Here is an 8,985-nt window from a genome sequence, read left to right as displayed (position 1 = left end):
AAAAGATGTTCTACAAACTTTAATAAATGAATTGTACAGGTTTCCATAATATTTCATATTTTCGTTTTTTCGTAAATAGGCCAAAAAATGGGTGTTCCCAAATGGAACCGCTAGGCGGTTTGCTGGATATGTTATTTTCACTATTCTTTTTTTACTTTTCTTATTTTTAGAGTAATTTCTTCGAAAAAAGATCTCGATATGGCTTTTGAGGAAAACGAAAATAAAAATGATGTTTCTGCTGTTTACATAGAATCTCCAGATACTAATATTTTAACAAACGAAGATTCGGCAGATGAAAATGACACGGGTTTATTGATAATTGAAATCGGAACCAGCTGTCTTCAGGCGCGGAAATTTTTCGAATGATACTAGAATCGAAGGCACTGCTGAAGACACGATCTTAGAAGAATCCACTTAGATCCACCCCATACTAGCAGAGCAATTCCATCTGCGGCAACTGATGGAGGTCTAAATATGTTCACGCTGCAGCAAAATGCAGACTTTTGCAAAGAAAGGGATTTGGTTTCTACAGTGTATGATTTTCTAGAGTCTGATTACTCAAAGTATGCTGGTTCAAGCCCTTCAGAACTTTTTATATTACAGCAACTAGACATGTTGAAAGGTTTTCAACATTTCTACATTTCTACTTCAACAAAACAAGAGAAAAAAAAAACATTGTTGTTCCGAGGCCAAAAATATTGTTTTCAAAATACAATAATAATATAGGTGGTACTGATTTGATGGATAGCGATGTATCTTGTTATCGAATTGGAATCTGTTCCAAAAAAATGGTATTGGCCTATTTTTACAAACCTAGTGGACGCGAATATTAAAAATGCATGCACGTTGTATAGAAAATCTGGTCGTAACATTAGCCAATTGGAATTTACACGGGATATTATCCAAATGTATCCAATAATATATAAAATCCCACCGAGAGCACCCGGAAGAGTGTCCGCAGCTGCAAGAAGTGACTCTCGAATTGGAGATATTCGGTACGAGGGATTAAATCATTTTGTGATTTCTGTACCAGAAAACAAAAGATGAAGATGCGCACGCATTGAATTTTTAAGCCGAGGGAGAACAATCTTCTGCAAATATGATGTGGCCCTTTGTATTGACTGTTTCGCAATTTTCATACCAAGTAACCCTTAACGAACATCTACCGGGTTCACGCCTAGTGGTCCCATATGGGAACAGTTTTTTTCTCAATAATTGTTTCATTTACAAAAAAAAATCTTTTTACGTTTTGTACAGAATATTGTTACATTTAACGATCTTTGATAAATTTGGTGGAAAACAATTTTCTTTGTCGGCGTTAATGGGTTAAAGTAACTATTTATATTTCTACTACCACGTTTTGGCATTGAACTAAATTAAAATTGAGCACATGTAAAACGAGTTTAATTTAAATTTATGAGTTGAAACTGTATAGATATTTTTGTTCTACTTGGCTATAAAACTGTTTCAATTCTTATTAAAATTGAAAAAGCAAAAACATACTTTACAGTCATAAAAAACTTTGGTCAGCAATTTCGTCTAGCGTACTCCCACAGAACTGACATGTTCTCTTTGACCCTATTTAATAAACAAAATCTATCGGGAGTTGGACATTTCAATGTTTGATTTAATGCATAAACGACATGCTATAAATTCACTTCGACCGTTACTGCATTACTGTGATAATTTAAATTCGTCCTCTCTTCCCCTTAACACCCTTCGACTCACCACTCTCCACCGTCATCTTTTATGGGTCACACAGAATATCAAATCTGAATCCGTGTTTAAATTGCCGAGAAGCACTCCAATATTTCTACTTGATATTTCCATATTCGCATCCTTCAACTACAACTAAATTAAATTTTAAGTGGAATGAGTAATGTGGAGGACATGAAATGATAAATACTTCAATTTACCTCAAAAACAGAGTCGGTTTCGTTAAAAAATACTAAAAAGATTTCTCCCCTAAAAACGTAAAATATGGTTACATAAATTATGTTAGGAAAGATTGGGAGAATATAATTTCAGAGTAATGTACATACAGGGTAGCGACAAAGTCTGGCAACACGTTATTTTACTTAAACGATTTTTATAGATTTTGGTGGGTAAGGGTCTATTAAAGCGGCCGATATTACAGTAGTAATTACATGGTTGTCAAATCTTCCGTTTTTTGGAAATCTATTGAACTTTCTTATTTCAAATGGAACACTCTGTATATTGCTTAAGTTTTGGAATCCTTAAGGGATACTGATTATTTTTCGTGGGATATTCACTATACCTAAATGCCATAATTTCGGAGTTATTGCTAAATTTAAAAAAAAAAAAATTTTTAAACAATTTATCAAAATCAATATTTGCGGTCCGGATAGACATTATTTTACGTTCTTTGGATCATTGGGAACAAAAAAGGTCTTTTGTAATTTCTCTCTAAAGTTAATGGTTTTCGAGTTATAAACAATTTAAAACTGAAAAAAAGAAAAATGACGATTTTCAAGGTTCAAAAACACAAGTAAAAAAAATATTTTTGAAATTACAAAGTACCTAACTTCCTCTATCAGATACCTATTAGAATTTAGGAGATTTTACTGTAAAATATTATTTTTTAATTATTACTAATGCGCATATGAGAGAACGGGCGACCGGCCCGCCCGGTAAAAATAATACTTTAAAATGAAACAAGACCAAATTGCTTATCGGAAACTGATAAAATAAGGCTTGTACCTACTTGAATTTAGGCACTTTGTAGCTTCAAAAATAATATTTTTACTTGTGTTTTTGAACCTAGGAATCGCCATTTTTCGATTTTTTTCCGTTTTAAATTAAAAAAAGACCTTTTTTGTTTACAGTGATCCAAGGATTTTAAAATGATGTCTAACCGGGCCTCAAAAGTTGATTTTTATAAATTGTTTAATTTTTTTTTATAAATGTGGTAATAACTCTGAAATTATGGCAATTAATTATAGGGAATATCAAATGAAAAATAATCAGTATCCCTTAAGAATTCCAAAACGCAAATATACAGGGTGTTCCATTTAAAATAAGAAAGTTCATTAGATTTCCAGAAAAACGGAAGATTTGACAACAATGTAATTACCGCTATAATGTCGGCCGCATTAAATTATAATCTCATATAAATCAAAGAAAATATTTAAAATGGTATATAGGTATAATATTTATATAATAGTAATTAATTTATACAATATGAATTTTTATTATATCAACTTTTAATTATTTACTAAAAAAATTAAAAAAAGATTCGTGCAGCCGGGTTCGAACTCGGGACCTCTCGATCTACAGTCTAATGCTCTTCCACTGAATCACATTATTTTTAAAATAGTTTGAAATTTAAAAAAAATCGTTTTATTCATATAATAGCGTCGGAAGCATTGATAGCTAGTTCTAAACTATTCTGAAAATTTCAGGTGCCTAGATAGCCTAGAAGTATTTTTAAAATGGATTACAATTTGCGGACATAGTTACATAGTTACAAAGACCAAGCCAAGTATATAAAACCGTTTTAATAATATAAAATTTCCTAATAAATCGATAAACTTTCTTTGAACACCCACGCCGCACTGCGTTTGATTTTTTGTCCGCCGAAGAAGAAATTTTCATTTACTGCTACGAAGGCTGTCTATTAATCAAAACCTTCTTTATTAAATGAAATATAGTTATTTTCCAGATGTCGCTATCCCTTTCATTACCGAAGCCCTTTATATATAAAAAAAGAAAACCGTCTATAAATCAAGCGTTCTCTTTTGTGCTTGTGCTTGTGTATGCTGCAAGACATACCATAGAGCGCCGGTCAACGATTTTTTGCCGCAACGGCCTTCTCCAAAATAAAAACAACCGTTATTTCCAGCTTGCGGCGTGTTCGACGTAAATCCGTCGGGACGGGAGTATTATGATGAAGGAAACATGCCAATTCATCTTAGAAGCTGTGAACAACGTTAAGAAATATGGCTGGCTGGCGGTGTGGGATCCCAGATTTTCTTTTAAATTAAAATCATCTCTTAACTCAATAATTGTACTGCAAAATATGACTTTGTAATATATTTTTTATTTATGCCAGGTATTTCTGAAAAAGTTCCTCTGCCAAATTATTAATCTTTAAGATTTTAGTTAAAAGAGTTATGTCCTATAAATATTTTGGGGTTTAATTCACTGATACTAGTGACCAGACAAGAGAAATTAAGAGGCGAATAGAAATAGCGAGACAACCATTTATCAAAGTGCTGCCGAGACATAATAGACGGAGAGGCAGCGCTGAAAAATCTCTTTGAATTTACTAAAGCTAGATTTTTCACAGTTGATTACTGTGAGTGTGTAGAGAAACATACTGCGGTCGGTCAAGCGAAACGTAGAACAGGGGTTACTGAGAGGGTATCAAAGTTGCTTTCCTACGAAGGTAATTATTTCCATTTCCTAAGGCTGAAAATCAGTACACACATTCTAAATTAAATATAAATAACAGTTATTATAGTCGGTCAGCTGTGTGACGGGACAGAGCCGGTCGGTCGGCCCCAATAGTAGATTGAGGAACTGAAGCATTTTGGCTCGCAATTTTTTCGTCCAGCATGGATTTACTTGAAATTTTCACAGAAGGTAGGAAATAGTCCAAGGATCATTTTCTATATCATGCCTCTATCATACGCTAAAACCCTGGGGTGGTTGCCACCCCATCTCGGGGGTGGGAATTTTTTATTACATTTTAACCATGTAATTCGATAGAAAAAGCGATTCTAAGAAAAAAATGTTTTTTACATTTTCTTCGTAAACTAATATTTTTCGAGTTATTCGCTCATAACAATAACAGTTTTTCGACGGAAAAATCGACTTTTTTAGAGGGTTTTTTGAGAATACCTCGAAAAATATGCATTTAATCAAAAAAAAACTGTAGATATCAAAATTGCATCTTTTTATAACTCAAACCTAATTCTTTTTCTGTAATCTCTTTAAGACCAATACAAACTGAGATACGGCATGTTAAAAGTTAGCTTTTTTAGTCAAATGCATAATTTGAAATATTCAAAGCAGAATAACGGAAAAACTTTGCATTTTTTAAGGAATACTTAAATAATCTTTTTTAAAGTAGGTATGCCATTAAAACTTAAAAAAAATATGCATTTAATCAAAAAAAGTGTAGGTAAATATCAAAATTGTATCTTTTAGTAACACAAACCAAATTCTTTTCCAATAATATTTTTAAGACCAACACAAACCGAGATACGGCATGTTAAAAGTTAGCTTTTTTAATTAAATGCATAATTTGAAATATTCAAATCCAAATAATGGGAAAAATTTGCATTTTTCGAGGAAAACTTAAATAGGTAATCTTTTTTCAAGTATACAATTAGACCTTTCAAAAAAAAAATAATAAAAAGTTTCTAGCATGAAAATTAAGCGACTTATAATTAAAAAATTATCGGTACCTGCTTTTCTCTACGAAAAAATCAGTGAAAACAACCCCCTAACTACCTTCATAATTCAAAAATGGTCTTCACCTTTCTGTAGTTCCTTTTATATTTATATTATCAATACACTCAAGGAGTTTGACTTATTTAAAACTATTTAAAATGCCTAATTTTGAAAAAATTGGAATTTAAAGAAAAATAGATTTTTTGCAATTTGGTATTTTTCACCTTTTACTTCAAAATATCTCCGAAAATACTGAAGATACGAAAAAAATTACAAACTACTAAATTGTATCTTTTTTAATGACTAAAGTTACCCTGTGCACCGATTTTCATTATAGTGAATATTTAGTCAGATATAGCTGTTTAAATCCTCTATTTACCAGCAAACACCCCCTTATTCGAGCCCTTTAAACCCGCCCCAATTAAAAACTAAGGGATCTTACGGAATCTAATTTACACAGTCTTATAGCTCTTTAAAAATCCTACAAAATTATTTTTAAAGAAACTTTTTATCGCCAAAAATATATAGAATATTTTTCGAGGTATTCTCAAAAAACCCTCTAAAAAGTCGATTTTTTCGTCGAAAATCTGTTATTTTCAAGCGCGAATAACTCAAAAAATATTAGTTTTACGAAGAAAATGTAAAAAACATTTATTTCTCAGAATCACTTTTTCCATCGAATTGCATGGTTAAAATGTAATAAAAAATTCCCACCCCCGATATGGGGTGGCAACCACCCCCAAGGTTGTAGCGTATGATAGCAGCATGATATAGAAAATGATCCTTGGACTATTCCCCACCTTCTGTGAAGGTTTCAAGTAAATCCATGCTGGACGAAAAAATTGCGAGCCAAAATGCTTCATTTCCTCAATCGACTATTGGGGCCGACCGACCGGCTCTGTCCCGTCATACAGCTGACCGACTATAATAACTTTTATTTATATTTAATTTAGAATGTGTGTACTGATTTTCAGCCTTAGTAAATGGAAATAATTACCTTCGTAGGAAAGCAACTTTGATACCCTCTCAGTAACCCCTGTTCTACGTTTCGCTTGACCGACCGCAGTATGTTTCTCTACACACTCACAGTAATCAACTGTGAAAAACTAGCTTTAGGAAATTAAAAGAGATTTTTCAGCGCTGCCTCTTGGTCTATAAGTATAGTAAAACCTGTCAGTAACGGCCACTAAAAATGAAAGAACTATTGGCCGATATAGAAAGGTGGCCGCTATTGCCAGTTTTTGTAATCTACATATAATTGTTTTGGGAAATTTTTAAACTGGCCGTTATGACAGGTGGCCGATGTTGACAGGTGGCCGTTAACACAGGTTTTACTGTATATGTGAAATTGAGAACGAGAATGTTAAGGTGCTATGTTTCCTTCGTTCTGATGTACGGCATGGAAGCTTGGACACTAACAAAGAACAAACATTAAAATCATTGAAGCTTTCGAGATGTGGTGCTATAGGAGAATGTGGAAAATACCATGGACAGAGAGAGTAACAAATCAAGGTATTTTGTTGAATATGGGGAAGGAATGCAAAGTCATAAAAACCATACAAATGAGAAAACTTGAACATCTAGGCCACATAATGAGAGGGGAAAAGTACTCCCTGCTAAGGCTCATAATCCAAGGAAAAATCTCGGGAAAGAGACATGTGGGATGTAGGAGAATTTCCTGGTAGCAAAATTTAAGAGAGTGGCACGGATGAAGTTCAATACAATAATTCTTCACAACTGCAGCCAACAAAGTTAAGATTGCTGTCATAGTAGCCAAGCTCCTCTAGGGGACGGTACTGTAAAAAGGAAAACGATTTTAGTTTTTGTGACTGAGGATTTTAAAAAGATTTAATATTAATAGACTTATAGATCTTGTAAAAACCTACAAATTTATTTTTTACCAAACTTTCTAAGATAAAAAATAAAAAACTTTCGGTTAAAAAAATCAATATATTTTTTTGAAAGAAAAAAGGAGAAATCCAATTGGAAGCATAATAATATAAGTTAGCGGTGTTTTTAGTCATTGGCCTTATTAATTCTTCTTTATTTATGTATTATTAATAGATTCTAGAAGTTTGACTGGATTAGCATGATCAATTTTTAAAAAACTGGAGTTAAAAGCGAATAACGAATTTTTGTAGTTTGGTAAAAAATGCCATTTTCTTCAGAATAGAAAGATTAGCACAAGAGATTCGAGGTTATTTAATTCCCAAGAACTTGGTTTAAAAAAATTTTCTGTACGGCAAAAATTGAGTGAATCGTAAATGAGTATTGTCGAAAAACACTGATTTTTTCAATATAAAACTAACACTTTCGATAGCGAATAAATCGAAAACTATAAAACGTTTTTGCCAAAAAAATTTCCATCCCCGAGATGGGGTGGCAACCACTTCGATGGTAAAAGCGCCTTTCAGCATCATTGATTTTGATCCTTGGACTATCTACTACTTATTCTCAAATTTTCAAGCAAATCGATCCATTCTGTAAAAATTGTGAGGTGAAAAGCTTCGGTTCCTGAACTGGTATAAGTATAACCGTTCAACAGAAACGACATAGAGGGGACTTTCGGCTAGCACTGTATAACATGTATGTATAAATTAAGTAACAGTTCTAATAGGCGAGCGGGAGAAACCCCTTAAATGACCAGGTACTGACCACAGAGACGTGAATGGCTAATTTTATTCACACTTTATATTTTTGAAGGTGCTGAAAACGAAAATAAGGTTTACATTGAATTTTATGTGGGGGAACATTGTCAAAATCGCAATTTTAACCAAAAAAAATAAAAAAAAAGAAATCACGTTTTTTTGCGTTTACCTCGCTACAACTCTGTTCAATTTTAATATTTTTTTCTGAAATTTTTACAGTATATAGCCCTATCATTTCTGAAGACAACGGTATCTGTTTTAAGCTTTAATTTTTATTGTGATAAAGTTTATGAATTTTTCAAAGAAAAAGGTGCCGATTTGTGCATTGCAAAGTTTAATCGCAAAAGTTGAGTGGCGAAATTTAAAATTTAGCCTTTTAGTCACGTTTATGTTAAAATAGAGAGTACAAAGAAGTTTTTTGGAAAATTTTAGATCAAAATGTTTTATAGAAAAAAAAATAGTGCAACTTTTATTATTGACATTATAAATCCCCAATAAAACGGTTATTTTTCGAGATACTGACCATGGGTGATGAATGGCTAATTTTGGTCTTAGATTATGTTTTTGACGATGCTGAAAACGAAAATCAAATTTATTTTAAATTTTTGGTGGGGGAATATTGTCAAAATCCCAATTTTACCATAAAAATAAAAAAAGTGAAATCACGTTTTTTGAGTATAACTCGCTAATAACTCTGGTGGATTTTAATATTTTTGTCTAAGGTTTGTACACTATATTATATTCCTCACTTTTTTTAAGACAACAGTATCTGCTTTAAGATTTTAGTCTTATTCTAGTAAATGTTATGAATTTTTTAAAGTACAAGGTGCAGATTCGTGAATTGCAAAGATTTATCGCAAAAGTTTAAAGACAAAATTTAAAATTTATCTTAATAATTACGTTTATTTTAAAACATATA

This window comes from Diabrotica virgifera, chromosome 3, assembly GCF_917563875.1.
Source record: "Diabrotica virgifera virgifera chromosome 3, PGI_DIABVI_V3a".
Classification (NCBI taxonomy): Eukaryota; Metazoa; Arthropoda; class Insecta; order Coleoptera; family Chrysomelidae; genus Diabrotica; species Diabrotica virgifera.
Note: the sequence above shows the minus strand (reverse complement) of the source record.